A 15,697-nucleotide genomic window follows, 5' to 3' on the forward strand; every position below is an offset into this window, starting at 1 on the left:
ATGTTAGAGTGTCGGGCTCAATGATTACCCATGAGGAACCCCAAAATTCAGCAGGACAGGATCTTAGAAAAAATGTTGGAAGTCTAACTGCTTTCTGCCCTTCAGGCGCAGTTAAATTGTTCCCTCTATGAACATGTTTGACGTATTAGCTTCAAAAAAATCAATGAACTGTTAGCATAAGTTCTTGTTACCACACTTTTTGAGGGAACTTGCTGTAGATTATGCTTTTTGACACAAATGTTATGCATGTATTTTGTGGTGTACGTGAGCATGCTCGAGTATGAATTGTATGCATGTAGTGAGTGGAAGGATTGTAATGGGATCTGGTATTTCTAATTTTTCTAAATTTTTTAGAAGTGATATTTATTTATGATATGAACATATTTGTGATGAAAACACAGATGATAAAATAAAGCAATATTTAATTCAAATGGTATGAATAAAATCGTTATGGTCTAGCAAGAGTGGTCCACTAATCAAATGACATATTGCATATCTCAAACGTTATAGGCAGAGTATTGTTTTTGTTTTGTATTGTTAGTTCCCAATAGCTCAGTTCGTTATATTTGAATTTAACTTAAGATGATTTTTGTAAATGTAAGAGGCTAACTCTGTAAGCCATTTACTGAACTTAAGATAGATAGCAGCGTTTTCCAAGGTAAATGCAAATATCAGTAGATTGTTGTAAGTGTGTAACAACACTTTTATGCCATAGCCCCGAATCAGGGAATCTTGAGAGGTCATATAAATGTTAAAGTGTCGGGCTCAATGATTACCGCAGAGGAACCCCATAATTCAGCAGGACAGGATCCTAGGAAAAATGTTGGAAGTCTAACTGCTTTATGCCCGTTAGAGAGAAAAGTGGCGATACATGGTATGGGATGGGATATGATGTTGATGGCCGCCGATAGATCGAGAAGGATAATGGCACCATGCCATCATGCCACCATTGTCCAAATGTTGTCTGAGATGTTCAGATACTGTAAAGAAGGATGGATTCCGTACTGTATCATAGAAACCAAACTCTCATGTTTCTAGAAAGTTACCACTTTCAAGATAGGAAGTTAACTGCCAGTTAATATGCATTTCTGTAATCTATACTAGATCTGTAAGCAAAGAGAAAGGCATATAATCAGATGGATTGTTAGGGTTTGTATTAGGTTTCTTTAAAACAGGGGTCACAAGACCCAGTTTCCAAGAGAGCGGTTAGGAAGCAAATTGGATAGAGCATTTAACAGATCACAAAGAACCTTGGCAATTGTTTGGGCTCCAAGTGGTAGTGTAGACGGTAGACACAGGTAGACTGGTGAGCCAGATTTACATTTGTAGAGAATATCTTTGAGTCTGGTAGGTCTGCAGCTTATGCCATGGCAGTAGGCATTCTGATGGAGTTGTAGAAGGAATTCTGAATCTTAAGTATTATATTCTTAAAAAGTTTGCTGATATTTTGCACATAACTGGCCAATAAGTGAACATCCGGATAGTAGATGCTGTTGGGTCACAGATTTGACTATGGAAAATATCTTCTTTGAGGAATGCTTTGCCGATTCAATTTTAGTTACACACAAAGTAAATTTAACAAGTTCAATCTCCTCATGATAGCTGTTCTGGATGCCTTTTTTTGTGTCTCTTCAAGTTTGGTGCGGATTTGTCTGTTAAGGGACAATACAGTTGGTGTAAACCATGGGGCAGGTGGATTTTTTGGTTTTGTTTTGGATTGCTTGAAAGTGGCCTCTACATTAAAGGCAGGCGTGATCCACTCCTGATAAGATCAGTTGTCCTCCACTAAGCCTGTAAACCTAGGCCAGGTTGCCGTTAAAGACACATTGAAGTTGGTTTCCTTGACTTGATGCCAAAGTCATTTCAAAGACGGCAGAGTGATGCCTTGGTGGATGGTCACCAATGCTAAAACGGAAAATAGACAGCTCAATGGTCGGACCATCGAAGCAGTGTTAGGTTCTCATATTTGATTTTGTGTAAGTTACTTTAATTAGGATCTATTATATGGCCTGCTGTATGCGTGGCTTAAAAATCGAATTGTTTTAATTTAAATGAAAAAAGATGCTTTGGAAAGCATCTTGTTGGGCCGTCTTATATCTCACATGCATGATCGTGAAGTCCCTGAGTATAGTTAAATTGGAGCTTCTGATTAGATATAGTAAGAACAGCTCTGCCACTTAGGCAAAGCCTGTGGCATAACCCGAAATCCAGTAAATTAATGAACAGACAATATAAAGTTAGGTGTGAGTTTTAACGTAAACCCTCAACATGTAGTGTTTTGGTAATGAGGGTTATGGCACTAACGAGGTTCTATTTATATATAATGGCAAGGCCATCACCATCTCCATTGCAATGCTCACATCAAGAAGAAGTGTGGAGTGGTGTGGCTCACTGGTCAGAGGCGGCAGACCCGGGAGCAGAGGATAGCCCGGGACCAGGGTTCAATTCCCGACGCGGCAGGGTCTTGGACCAGGGTCAACGGACTCGATAATTCTCGCTTCGGTGCCTACTCAAACTAGGGATCACACTCGGCAACTCTGGGTATTAGCTTGCCTCATCTCCACAATGGCCCCCCACATACGCCGGGGATGCCTGGTTTCACCTTGGAGATACCCAGTAGGGACCATCTCACAGGGAAAGCCAGGACGGGTTCCCCAGCAGACTACAGCGCAGAGATACTCCTTCGGGAGTCGATTCTAGCACTTGAGAATCAATCAATCAAGCCATTGGGAATGCCTTCTGCGATGTCTGGTGCTGAGCTATATTTAGCAAAGTCTCGGCTAAAAAGACAGCATCCTGGGTCATGTCTGTTTTAAACTCATGGCTCTCCTGTTTATGTTTGGATAGAGGCCTTGCATTGATTAAATATTTTTAAACGGGTTGCGTTTTCAATTACATCAATAGGTGGAGAACCGGATTTCAGGGGATGGAAGACTGAGGTGAAAAATTACAAATGACAGAACAAGTGGGGCAAATGTATTTTTTGGGATAATATAATGGAAGCAGTTGATCCTCACTTACACACTGGTTAAAAAGACAAAAGCTCTTAGCCTATAGGAGATAAGATCCAGCTTCAGGGAACTGTGGGTTGGAGGCGCTGAATGTGCTCCTCCAGATACAGATGGGCTTGCTTTAATGCACCTTTGGCTTGGTTGTACAGCAGCTCCCTTTTTAACCCCTTCCATGCTCATGACGAGCTCAGCTCGTCATGGCATATACCTCTCAGGTGCTCATGACGAGCTCAGCTCGTCATGACCACACCCGTTTTCGTTGCTGTCCAGCACAGCAGGGGAAACTACCAAGCAGCGATGTGGTTAAAGCTCTCTGTCCTGGTGGGGGTATGGCCAGAAGACTAGAGCGCCGAGTTGCTAGCAGTAGGCAGATATTATGGAAATGAGGGGTGATGGACTTGGCCCTTTTGGCAGGTTCACCCCAAAACGTTTTGCGTTCTAGCCTTTTTCTGTAACCTGGTTTTAGTGATTTTAGGCTTCTGCGCACTTTAGCACTGAGGTCCTGTGTAAAGTGTGTGCGCTCTCTGTGTATGTGTGGTGAGATGGGCCTGCCCTCCCATAGAAATGCATGGGGGATATGTGCGTCCCTGGTAGTTCCTGATATGAAAGGAGTGCAGGGGCGAGTTTAGTATGTGCGAACTCGTGAGAACAAATGCTGTGCAAAGGTGTGCGCAGATTTATTGTGACTAGTGGAGAAGTGCCACTTTTAGAAGTTGCATTTCAGTGTGCAGTGTGTCTGCCTGCGTGATGTGAATTGCATATCTGGCTTGTGATTGACAGGTGCTGGATGATGTGGGTGGCTCCGGCAGCCAGGATGGGTCTGCCCGGTGGTGAATAGGGAGATCTGCATGTAGATGGGGGGAGGAGTTGCACCTGGGACCTGAATAAGGCTGTGCCTTCCCTCCACAATGTTGGCTCCACCTCCTGGGGTGCATCTGATGTTCCTGGCCTGTCCTGTGGAAGGGAGAGAGGAGCTGAGCAAAACAAAGTGCTCAACAGCTCCCCTCAACTAGTTGTATCTGGTTCTCCCATTGCCTGCACCTTTAAACAAAGGAAAATGGTGTATACAAGAAGGGGCTGTGACCCCATGAATTTGTTCTGCTCTTGGATCCTGACAGAAGGGGACCTGCTGCCTGTGGGACCAGAAGGGACCACCATTGGGGCTGCCTCCTTGCTGGAGGGCCCTGTGTACTGGCCCCATGGCCCTATATTGCCCCCCTGATACCTACAGGACTTCTTGGACCTTTTGATTTTACTTTTACTTTGCCAAGACTTGATGCTGCCTTTTTGCGCCCTGGTAGGACTGAGATGTGGCTCCAAAAGGAGCCCTGAAGCTTGGCAGCGATGAGCTGCATGTTGCCCTGACTAGAGTGGTGGTTTTTGCCTGGCTTTGGTGCAAGCTATAGCCAACCAGAAATCCCATTTCTAACAAGGAGCGAAGCCAAAATGGCAAACATGATCCTAGCAGATCCTGAGTGTGAGGTCAAGCTTCCTTGCCAACACACTACACAGGAAATAAAGCCACATTGAAATACCAGTGAGAAATATAAACTAATAAATATAAAAGTGACTCTACTGAGACAGATGTCGAATTTCCAAAGGGAGCCAGGCACCTCCCAAACATACAAGGAATTTAAAATCCCAAGAAGGGTGGACTCTAGTAGAATAGAAGCTCTGTTACCTGAATATATGGCAAACCGAGGCCATGAATACATTTATTGCAGGTAAGAGATCTATGTATTGTTTGAGTAGATGATGTAGTGTATGTAGGTAAAAAAAAAATATGTCTGTAAATATTGTTACTTTTGTTTATAGGTCAATTTGTATAATTTCTGATGATTGCTTGCCATTAATGTGAGTCTGATAAACATCACTACACTTAGAGGACATTTTCAAATTATTGAAATCACAAGAATAATTATTGCATAAGCAAAGTGGGAATGTGTTTTTCTAAGTGACGTGAAATATTGAAAAATGTTTCATGAGAATTACCAGCTTAAATGAATAACACCATGCCAGTACTAGTTATCGTTGGATTGTTGAACATCTATCTGAATGAAGTATGGGGAAAAAGAGAAATTAACAAGTAAGTAATAGTAAAGAGCACAGGTGTATTCAAATATCTTTTCAACACATATCCCTAGAGGAAGTCATTATGCTGTAGTATCGGAGTAACTATTGGCAAAAGGCTTTACAGAGATTTATTCAACATGTGCTCTCTAGCACTAACCACCAGTTAGCTTTAGCTAGTATTAATCAATACAAGAATTATAGTAAAGAAATTGATTAAAGTGCAAGGGTCCATAAAAATGTGGGTTAGCCCAATTACTGCAAATCATTTTACCAATAACACAGCTCTGTAGGGGCCACATGTACAAAGCAATTTTCCTGTTGCAAACGGCCCGATTCGCATAGGCGGGACATTTGAGACAGGAAAAATGCATTTTGGGATGTACAAAGTCCAAATTATGATTGAGTAACTTGTTACCGAATCACAATTTGGGTTTTCCGATTCGGTTTTAGGAAACGGCGTAATAAGGAAGTTCCTCCTTAGTACCAAATCGCACAAGTATGTATGAATGTTTTGTGACCAGAATGCAGTCTCAAAACATTCGGTTTTACCCAGAAATTTAGGGGTCCATTAGGATGACGGGCGGACTTTGTCCGCCTGTCATCCTAGCTTGGATTGGGACCGCCCGCCATTAGGACCGGGGTCCTGTGGGTAGCATTAGGATGCGGCCGCCACAGTGGCGGCCACATCCTGCATTCATAACATTGTGGCGGCGGTGCAATCTGCACCGCCCGCCAAAATGCTATGAATGCTTGCATGCATTTGCATACGCAATGCGGCAGGCACCGCGCGGTGCCTACCGCATTGCATATGCAAATGTGGGGGGATACCACAGGTACCTCCGTGTGCAACCCCCACCCCTCCTTTACGTTGGGGGCCCGCAGGGGGCAACCAAAGTGAAGGCTGCATGCCTTTCCGCCGCCGCAAAAGGCATCTGTTCCCCCATCGTAATATGGCTGGCGGTGTCTGTTAGACACCGCCACCATATTATTCCTTTTCCGCCCCGGCCGCAAGGCGACCGGGGCGGAAAAGCGGCGGACGGTCTTTCCATCCACCGAGGTCCCCCCTGCCATACTAATATGCCGGGGGGGAATTCAGGAAACGTTGTCGGGCGGATTGCCTCCACCAGGCCGGCGGTGGCTACATAGTAATATAGTAATATAGTAATATAGTAATAGGCCCCTTAATTTGGAGGTAACCCATTCGCAAATGAGAAGGGGTCCCCAGAGGACCCCTTTCCCTTTGTGAATGCATGCGAAAATATTTAGTTCACTTATGGTGCCCTAGTATTGTACACCTTATGTGCCTAGGGTCTGTAAATTAAATGCTACCAGTGAGCCTTCAACACTGATTGTGCCACTCACTCAGTAGTCCTGTAAATATGACTGAGGACTGCCACTGTATATATAGCCTGTGTGGTTAACTATATGGTAAACTGGTGTGGAATCATTCTTGTGGTGTTTTCATTGTGTAACTGTTATGTAAGTGTTGCGCAAATACTTTACACATTGCCTCTTAAGTTAAGGCTGACTGCCCTGTGCCAAGCTACCAGAGGGTGAGCACAGGTTAATTTAGCTTGTTTATCGGACTTGGCCTGACGAGAATTGTGGCTCTGACTTTAACAGAGTGTATACTCTGCCAACAAGAAACCTCAAATTCTAACATTATTGGCAGTGGTGGAATAGTATTTGTGTTTGTCCAGTACATCACAGTAATTTGGTGTACACTTGTACCCACATCTAGACCAATTCAAATCAATTGTCTCTGATTCCCCACTGGCATTTTTTCCTACTCTTTTCAATTGGCATCTTTCATTTTTTAATTCTCCCCAATTCACATTTTTGCTTGTTGCTCTAAATCATTTCTCTGATTGGTGGTCCTGCATCTGCACCTGCACCTGCAAGAATAGATGTTCAGCTGGCCAGAATTGAGGGGTACACTGTTGCCCAGCTCAAGGATGTCTGCAAAGATGTTTAGCTTCCTATAAAGCGCACCACCAGGAAGGTGAAGGTACTTAGAGTTTGGTCTGAAGCCTATTCTGTGTTAGAGAGCACCCCATAAGAGGGTGAGGCTGAGGAAGAACTGGAGGAGTATGAGGATTTGGGCCAGGGTCTAAGAGGAGTCCTTGGGTTGCTGTCTGTGGAAGAAGAAGGCAACTTATTTCCAGGAATGGGTGCCCCTTCCAGAGCAGGGAGCAGTGTGTCATCGAAAGGCCTAACCCAGGAGGAGCTGGAGGACCGAAGGCAGGAGAGAAAGTTTAAATTGGAGCTCGCTAAGCTCAAATTGGAGAGGGAGAAGGCCTTGGAAAAAAAAAATAGGCCTTAAAGGAAAAAAAGGCTTGCCTGCCATGGAGATGGAGGATAGCCAAAGGGGATTGGTTATAGGAGACAAAAGATTATGTTGAATCAGGAATTGAGCCTGAGAAAGCTGGACATCAAAATCAGGCAGATGAAGTCCAGCAGTGATGGTGGCAGCATTGCTTCCATGTGCTCTGACACGAGGATCCACATACCAAGGGTTTGGTGTCTGATTTTGTGGTGGGAGATAACATAGGCCGATGGTTTGAGGCCTGTGTAATACCACTCAAAGTGCACAAGGTCCCAGAGGCAGATTGGGGGGATAGTCTTTGGAGACATATCTCTAGTGAGGGGAGGGACATTTTACTGGTCCTAGAAGTGAGTAACAGGATGATATATCTCCCATAAAGGAGGTCCCAATCAGAAAGTGTGGTGTGAACACAGACAAATATAGACAGAAATTGAGGGATAGTGAGAAGATTTCCCAACATACCTGGGTGGATTCCGTGAATTCTTTTTGCAAGGCACTGGATGGTTGGGTGAAGGGCAGTGAAGTTAAAAAGTTACCAGGTGCAGTATAATTTGTTTGCAACAGAGCATATGTTCAGTATTTGCTTTCCAGATCTGTGCCAACACCTTGTTGATAGTAAGCTCACTGACCCCATAGAGCTTGCTATGGAGACGGACCGCTGGGTCAGCACCAGGGCCCACATGAATGGTATCTAGAGGAATCACCACAGGAGTAGGCAGGGTTCTCACCAAAAGAAGGAGGGGAGGACAAAAAGAGCAAGGAGTTCTCTAAAGGACTCGGACTAGTACTGGGGGTCAGAGATCCCAGCCCCCGGCTGAAAAGAAGAAATTGTTCCCTGCCAGTAACCCTACAGGGAAGACTCCCATGAAGAGATATGACGCCACAAGGAAGGGCACTACAGATGGGATGCCAAGTGTCCCATGTGGGTACAACCCTTCACTGATGGGCGGTCACTGGTTTTGCCTAGTGCAGTGCTTGGGGAACCCAAAATAGTTTTGGGGAAGTGTAGAATTTACCCTGGCTGATGGAGAGATGGTACAGGGAGCCAACATGCCTGACAATACTAGGAGGAATTATAGTCAGTGGATGTCCATTAATGGGCAGAGGGTGGAGGCAGAACCTGAGGTGAAGCCCTGGTACCTTCACCAGAATATGTGGCTGAATGGGGAACCTTTCAGGAAGAGTATGGCAAGGGGCAGAGACAGTGGTCTACTCTTGTGGCTCTTCAGCAGAAGGCTGAGGCCCAGGCAGATAGTGATGCCTCTAGGCAGCACCTTTTCCACTGCCAGAATTATCTCTTGTATAGTGAGCCTAAGGTTCCTGAACCTGGTGCAACACATGTTGGTGGTACCCAGTGCTTTATGGCCTTGCTACTGGGTCTGACACATGATATGCCACTGGAAGATTATTGACCCCCAGTCACATATCTGGGTTGAAACCATCATCATTCTTTAGCTCACTTCACCACCCGAGTTTGGACCCAGCCATATGCAAATCAGTCTTGACCCTGTGCCTCATGGGAACAGGTCAGCCCTAACTGCCAGGCCAGGTCCTCCCGGGACTGGAAACAAGTATACTAGGACCGCTTTCGGGGTAACAACCCTCATCAACCAGGCTAGCTTGACTCCAGTGGCAAAGTGAGCAAGAGACCCACGTCTGGGCTTGCCCTGCCAACTTAGGGCAAACCTTTCAGTTACCCACTCCTTTTCACCCCTAAACCAATGTTAGATAAAAATGTTACACTTTGCCCTCAAACATGTGATTATGGGTCTACCTGAACCCACGAGGCATCATTGGGAAATATTCCTGCAATGCTTTATTTGCCTACAGGGAGGTTCCACAGAAGGGGGTTGGTTTCAGCCCTTTTGGGCTTCTATATGTACACCTTGTGAGGAGACCTCTCAGTTTGGTTAAGTAAGGCTGGAGCAAGCTCCCAAGAAGCCCTCTGTGATGTAATTAGCTACATGCTGGTATTCCACAACCAGACAGCCCACTTCCGGAAGCTTGCACAGGTGAACCTGGAAGCTAGCCAGGAGGACATGGAACAATGGCACATCCGGAATGCAACTCTGGTTGAGTTTTAGCCTGTCCAAAAAGTGTGGTAATGAAGCAAATGGCAACCCGGGCCCTGCAAGACTGTTGGTCTGGGCCTTATGAGGTGAAAGAGCACAGGAGTGATGGACCTCAAGACTACTAGGAACTCTTTGAGGGCTCCTCATGTGAACCGTCTCAAGCCCCACTTTGAAAGGTCTGAGAGCAACATGCTTCTGGTTACTGATAATGGGGTGGAAAAGGAGAGTGAACGTCTCACCAACCTCCTATCTTCCAAGGAGCAGGAGGGAACAGTGGAGGGTGTCAGTCTCTCTCCTACATGGACCCTAGATCAACAGAGAGACTGTCGCCAGTTGCTGAGGCAATTTGACTCTTTGTTCTCCCTTACCCCAGGACTCACTACATGGTGTACCCATGATATTTTTACTGGGGGCAGCACACCTGTAAAGAACACAACTTACAGGCTGGCTGATAAGGTGAAGGGTAGCATCAAGGAGATCTTCAAAATGCTGGTTCTGCGTGGACTACTGTGGGCTCAATGCAGTCACCCGGACTGATGCACACCCCATCTCCAGAGATCTACTTGGAGCTGCCAAGTTCCTCAGCTTGACTTAATATCTGGGTACTGGCTGATTGCCTTGATCGTGGGGCCTAAAGATGGGTCAGCGTTCTCAACAGAAGGGCACTTCCAGATGCAAGTTATGCCTTTTGGGTTGAAGAACGCCCCTACCACCTTCCAGAGGCTGGTCAACCATGTCCCGGTTGGAGAACACAGGAATCACTATCACAGCCAGTAAGTGCCAGACAGGGAAGTGTTCTGTGGTCTACTTTGAGACACCAAGTAGGCGGTGACAAGGTGCAGTAGCCCTTTGCAGCCCAACATTTACACCATTATGGCTTGGGAGCTCCCAGGACTCAGACAAAAGTGAGAGCCTTCTTAGGTCTCCTTGGATAGTACAGGAGATTCTATAAGGGGCTGACAGAGCTGACTTCCAAGAAGCCATGCCAGGTGATCTGGACAGAGACGTGCTAGAAAGCTTTTGATGCCCTGAAGGTAGCCATGTGCACGGCACCTGCACTCAAGAGCTCCTATTTCTCCCAAGAGTTTGTTGTGTAGATGGTCACCTCAGAGTGTGACATAGGGGCTGCACTCTCACCACTAAATAAAGATGGCCTAGATCAGCCTGTAGCCTTCATCAGTAGGAGGTTAGTTTCTAGGCAACAGAAGAAGAGAACAACTGAAGAAGCTAAGGTCATACCTGTTCAGCACTCACTTCCAGGTTCAAACATACCATAGATCCTTCAGATGGTTAATGCAGATTAGGGGTGAGAATCCCAAACTGTTGAGGTTGTCCATCTCCCTACAGGGAGGGACTTTAAGATGGACCAATGCTGATGCACTCTCCAAGTTCTTCTGCTTTAGTGAAGAGAACTCCAAGGTGTTACGTAGTTCTCCCCACCTTCCGCTAGGGGGAACACGTGTTAGACCTGGCATCCTTGGTGTGGTTTCCCCTGACTTTTTGCCTTCTGACCTGTTTTGCTGACCTCATTTGTGCTGACTTTAGCATTTTGGGCACTTTACCACTGTTAACAAGTGCTAAAGTGCAAATGCTTATCCACAGACCACTGCCTCAACTTACAAAATGAAACCGAAAAGTTTCTGTTTTCTTTTTGAAACGCATCCTGTTTTCCTTTAAGGAAAACAGACTGCATTTAAAAAAAAACATTGCATTGGGTTCCAGTTCCAGTTCCATGTTTTCATGCTGATCATAAGCGTGTGAGGAAGGCGCGAGGTAAACGCCGGCTGCTCCCAGCTTGCAGCCCCCCATAATTTCCACACAGTGGGTGCTTTATCGACCTACCGATTCACGGAAGACAGGCGGGAGCAAGGCAAGGACTTAGGGCTGAGCGAGCCAGGCCCCTACACAGAAACCCTGCACAGTGCACAGATTCGACTTCACCATACGGAGGCCGCCACTACATGCCCAAACAACAGCAGCAGCTACAGTGGGCTCAGAACTGCTCTAGGGCCATTTTGGAGACCACCGACAGGAGCGAGTCCTTGCAACAGGCAGGCACCACAGAGGCAGCAATCCTGTGGCAAGTGGCAAGTGGCAAGGGGCAAACCGCAGTGAATGTGAACGGCCTCATTCAGATCAGGTGTCTGTTGTGATCACTGTGAGCGCTGTGTGCCCCGCTTTTCCTGCCTGCCCCCCATACCTGCTCTTCAGCTGCTCTCTAACTACGCTGCTGAAAAGAAAAAACGAACTCCATGCTTTTGGAAGAAATTATACAACTGTGCCTTTCCCCCAGGCTTCACTCTAGTAAAAATACCCATTTAAGTAAAATCTTTTTCAACAAACTCAGCCTGATGCGCGGACACACAAATGTTTAGTGCTCAGTGTCCTGGCTCAGACTCAGATATTAATTTGAGCCATATAGTGCCTGGAGAGCGACACAGTCCGGTCAGAGTGTGGACCTCAATAATCTTGGTAAAATCCAGAGATGCGGTCAGGGAAAACAAGTGGAGTGGATAAAAAGACAAACATCCGCAAGCCCCAGCCAAAAACAAAAAAGATGAGGACAAAGATGAGGGCAAGGAAGGAGCGCGGATCGATATCAAAGCCAAAACACACAACCCTCCTGGTTCGTCCTTGGTAGTTCCTGGCAACCTTAAATATAGAGGGTACTGAAGCAATAGAAGCAATAGAAGTACAGCACGAGTGCGGACCTACTACAGATGTATCATCTATTGTGGCAAGTACCCTGGAAAATACAGAAAAAACTTCTGCAGAGGCCGCCCCACAAGCCAAGAGTGTCAGAAGTAAGAAGGCAATCCGTACGGCAACCCATACGGCCCTCAATAGGCCCAATTCTTGCCCAAACAGCAGTAAAAGGTCACTGATAACGGATTTTTTAAAGGTTGCCATTAAAACAACGGAGGAAAACCGGAGTCATCATGTCACGAAAGCTATTAACCCTATTGTTCTAACAAACAATGATAAAGCCTTCCAAAATGATGCCGATACGTCCCCTTCAGGGGACAGAAGTACAATTAATAGTGTGGTTGAAAGGAAAGAAAAGAAAGACCCTTGGCACATGGAATTGGATATCACAGGTGAAAAAAAACAAGAAATTCAATGCCCCCAACTATAAACCCCTAAAGCTTTCTGTCCTCCGGAGATTCATCAAAGAAAAAATTTCAGGCGACTGAGGCACAAATCTACCACCATTCGTCTCACCTGGATTTGCCTTGCCAGTTCCAACAACAACAATCTCTACCCGGACACAACGGGAATAATGGTCACAGCATTCAAGGTGATCATATTGAAAGTAATCCAGTACATCAGTATAATACAACCACTTTGAGTCCCTTGGGCATGCTACATCCATCGCCAGGAGCCCTCTCCCCTGTCAGTCAGGGGATAGCTAACCAAAACTTTGACATTCAAGTACAGCCTGATTCACTTTTCTACAGAAATAGCAGAGCACCATTGTCAAGACCCCTGCCAGGTAAAACCAAATGATGTGCCGACATGCCAACCAAATCACTCAGGACACGTCCCCATGACACCACCCAATCAAAATAAGGCATCACTCAGCAAGTTTTTAGGTTGTTTGAGCGAGCCATTCTTAGGGCAACCGTCCCACCGTGCCAGCTCACTTTCAGCAGAACAAAGCTGTCCATCAACGTCTCCAGTCTGGTCCCACTTGCTAAGCACAATGGATACAATCGGCAACGCAATGATTCTTCATGCAGACAAATTGGACACCCAAGCAGACCTTTTAAATATCCTTGCAATTCATGTTCAGGGGGTCGAACAAAAGCTCCATAGCTTTAATGAAATGATTTTGAAGGTGCAGCAAGATCGTGAAACAGCTTTTCAAATGTGCCACTGTCACTGCACCCAAATAATTGATAAATTAGCCTCTTCCAATCATACTGGCTGAACTATTGGGTACAACAACAGAAGTATTAACCAAGCCTGTAACCTCAATAGAGAAAGAAAAAGCAACATCAATAGAGAAAGAAAAAGCAGCCTCAAAGGAAATAGATTTGGAATGTTATAATTCCTCAATAGGGCAAAAAAGTTGTGAAACAGAGTCAATCTCCGCATCAATTAAACTCATTAAGGCAACAATATCAACACTCAATCCATCAAGTGTTCTCAATAATTTAGGAGCCTTGGATTCCTCTTTTCAAGATCAATGTAACCAGTCTCCTGCAAGAAAATTAAATGCACTTAAGCCTCTATCAAAACGGGAGCGAAAACGGCTGAGAAAATCCGGAAAGTGCAAACAAACAAGCCAGGTACTAGATTCTTCCTTGGGAACATTAGTTCAAAATGGAATTCATCAAGAAGGCAACATAACCCAAAACAGCATGGAAGTAGTAACTCCTAAGGAGTAACCAATTTCATCCTTTAATCTGCCTGCCATGCCCAGTAACTCAAACCATAATACAAGGGAGCTACCCCAGCCAGAAAATATATACAGTTTATTCAAACCTGTCGCTGGGAAGGAAAAACATATTTCAAAAACTCAGGCTTCACATTTAACAGCAAGGAGCTCCAAGATGGCAATAAGGAAAACAAGTCAAGGTGTGATCATCTCGGCTGAGGAAATTGGCACAGATGTAAGCCGAGATCCGGAAACAAACAGGGGAGGCGAAATCCATCCACAATAAAATACTCTGGAATCTCGAGATTTACCCCAGATCTCCCGAGAGTCTATGGTAGTGAATACAGAAATAGAAAAGACCCCAGACAATGAGTCGCAGTATGATTCCCCAGTTAACAACAAATTGGTCTTCAATCCACAATATGTCTCAAGGGGAACGCATGACATTCTCTAATAGAAACGTATTGCTCAAATTATTTAAAGCTCTTCCACCTCAAAGCCATATAAACGCCAATGATATTGAAAGTATCGAGTTTAATCCAAACCCGAGTCTCATCGGCCAAGAATTTACAACAGCCACATTCACCAACAACATGCTTATTGAACAGATTTGTCAGCAGAAGGACTCATTCCCCAAATGGGGAATCGAGTAAAAAAAGATAATCCCTCTTCCTTACCCCAGTCTATTACAACCACCACCTTATGCTGAGAGTCTTTTTCTTTTATAAGGGGCAAAAGACCCGGACCATCACAACCAAATATAGGGTAAAGAGTACCCGGCCAGGAAAATTACCATCACCTTCGATCATCCTGAAGCCAGTACTTTATCGGGGCCTTGGTACTAGAACACAGAAGGCAATCCCACAGGAATGACATGAACAATCTCACCAATAGCTCCACATGCACATCAAGGTTGTAACATTTGTTCTTGGAACGTGCACGGCCTGCATTCAAAATTAGAGGACCCTGATTTCATGGACTTTATTACACAATACAACATTCTCTTTTTTCAAGAATCCTGGCAGTAAACCCCATCCCCAATAACTGGTTTCAAAGAATTCTTGAAGCCGGCTAAGAGAGCCACAAAACAAAGAAGAGCAAAAGGGGCTCTCTCTACCTTTATTTCAACAGAAATACTATGGCACGCTTCTATTATAGATTTAGCTTGTTCTTGGATGTTGTGCATCAAACTTGATGTCTAAGTGTTTTGCAGCCTGCTCATACTTAACATCTATATACACACTGCATCCAAACAAAAGAGGCTAAGAACTGAACAATTAATTACTTCATTAACTACATTAAAACTCACTTATCCAGATGCGAATATCATCCTGTCGGGCGATTTAAATATGAATCTACAATATGCCTGGAATAAGGGCAAAAAAGAGGCCACACCAGCCCTTAAACGACAGGACACATTGGGTAAGAGTTGTGCAACCCGCCTGAAAGACCTCTCAATGTGCGTACTCAATGGTCGAGGCTCGACTGATTGGCCCGCAACATACACCAGGGTTACTAAAAAAACTCGCTGTACCATCAATTACACTTTTACGGATTACGATCTTCCTCCGTATATCGTGAATTTCCAAATAAAAGACAGGGCGGAAAGTGATCATCAACCACAATCCTTTACTCTATTAAAAACTTTCGCAACTTCGGAGAAAGTAAAGGCTCTATCATCTTTAACCCAATGTTATAACCTAAAACGCCTCCTTTGGAACAAAGATAACATCGAGGACATCACAAGCACATACACCAGTCTTTTGGAAAGATACAACTCCGAAACACTGACCATAAAAGATTGGGAGTCTTTTATTTACGAAATTAACAAGAC

This window comes from Lissotriton helveticus, chromosome 5_1 (genome assembly GCF_964261635.1).
Source record: "Lissotriton helveticus chromosome 5_1, aLisHel1.1, whole genome shotgun sequence".
NCBI classification, from domain to species: Eukaryota; Metazoa; Chordata; class Amphibia; order Caudata; family Salamandridae; genus Lissotriton; species Lissotriton helveticus.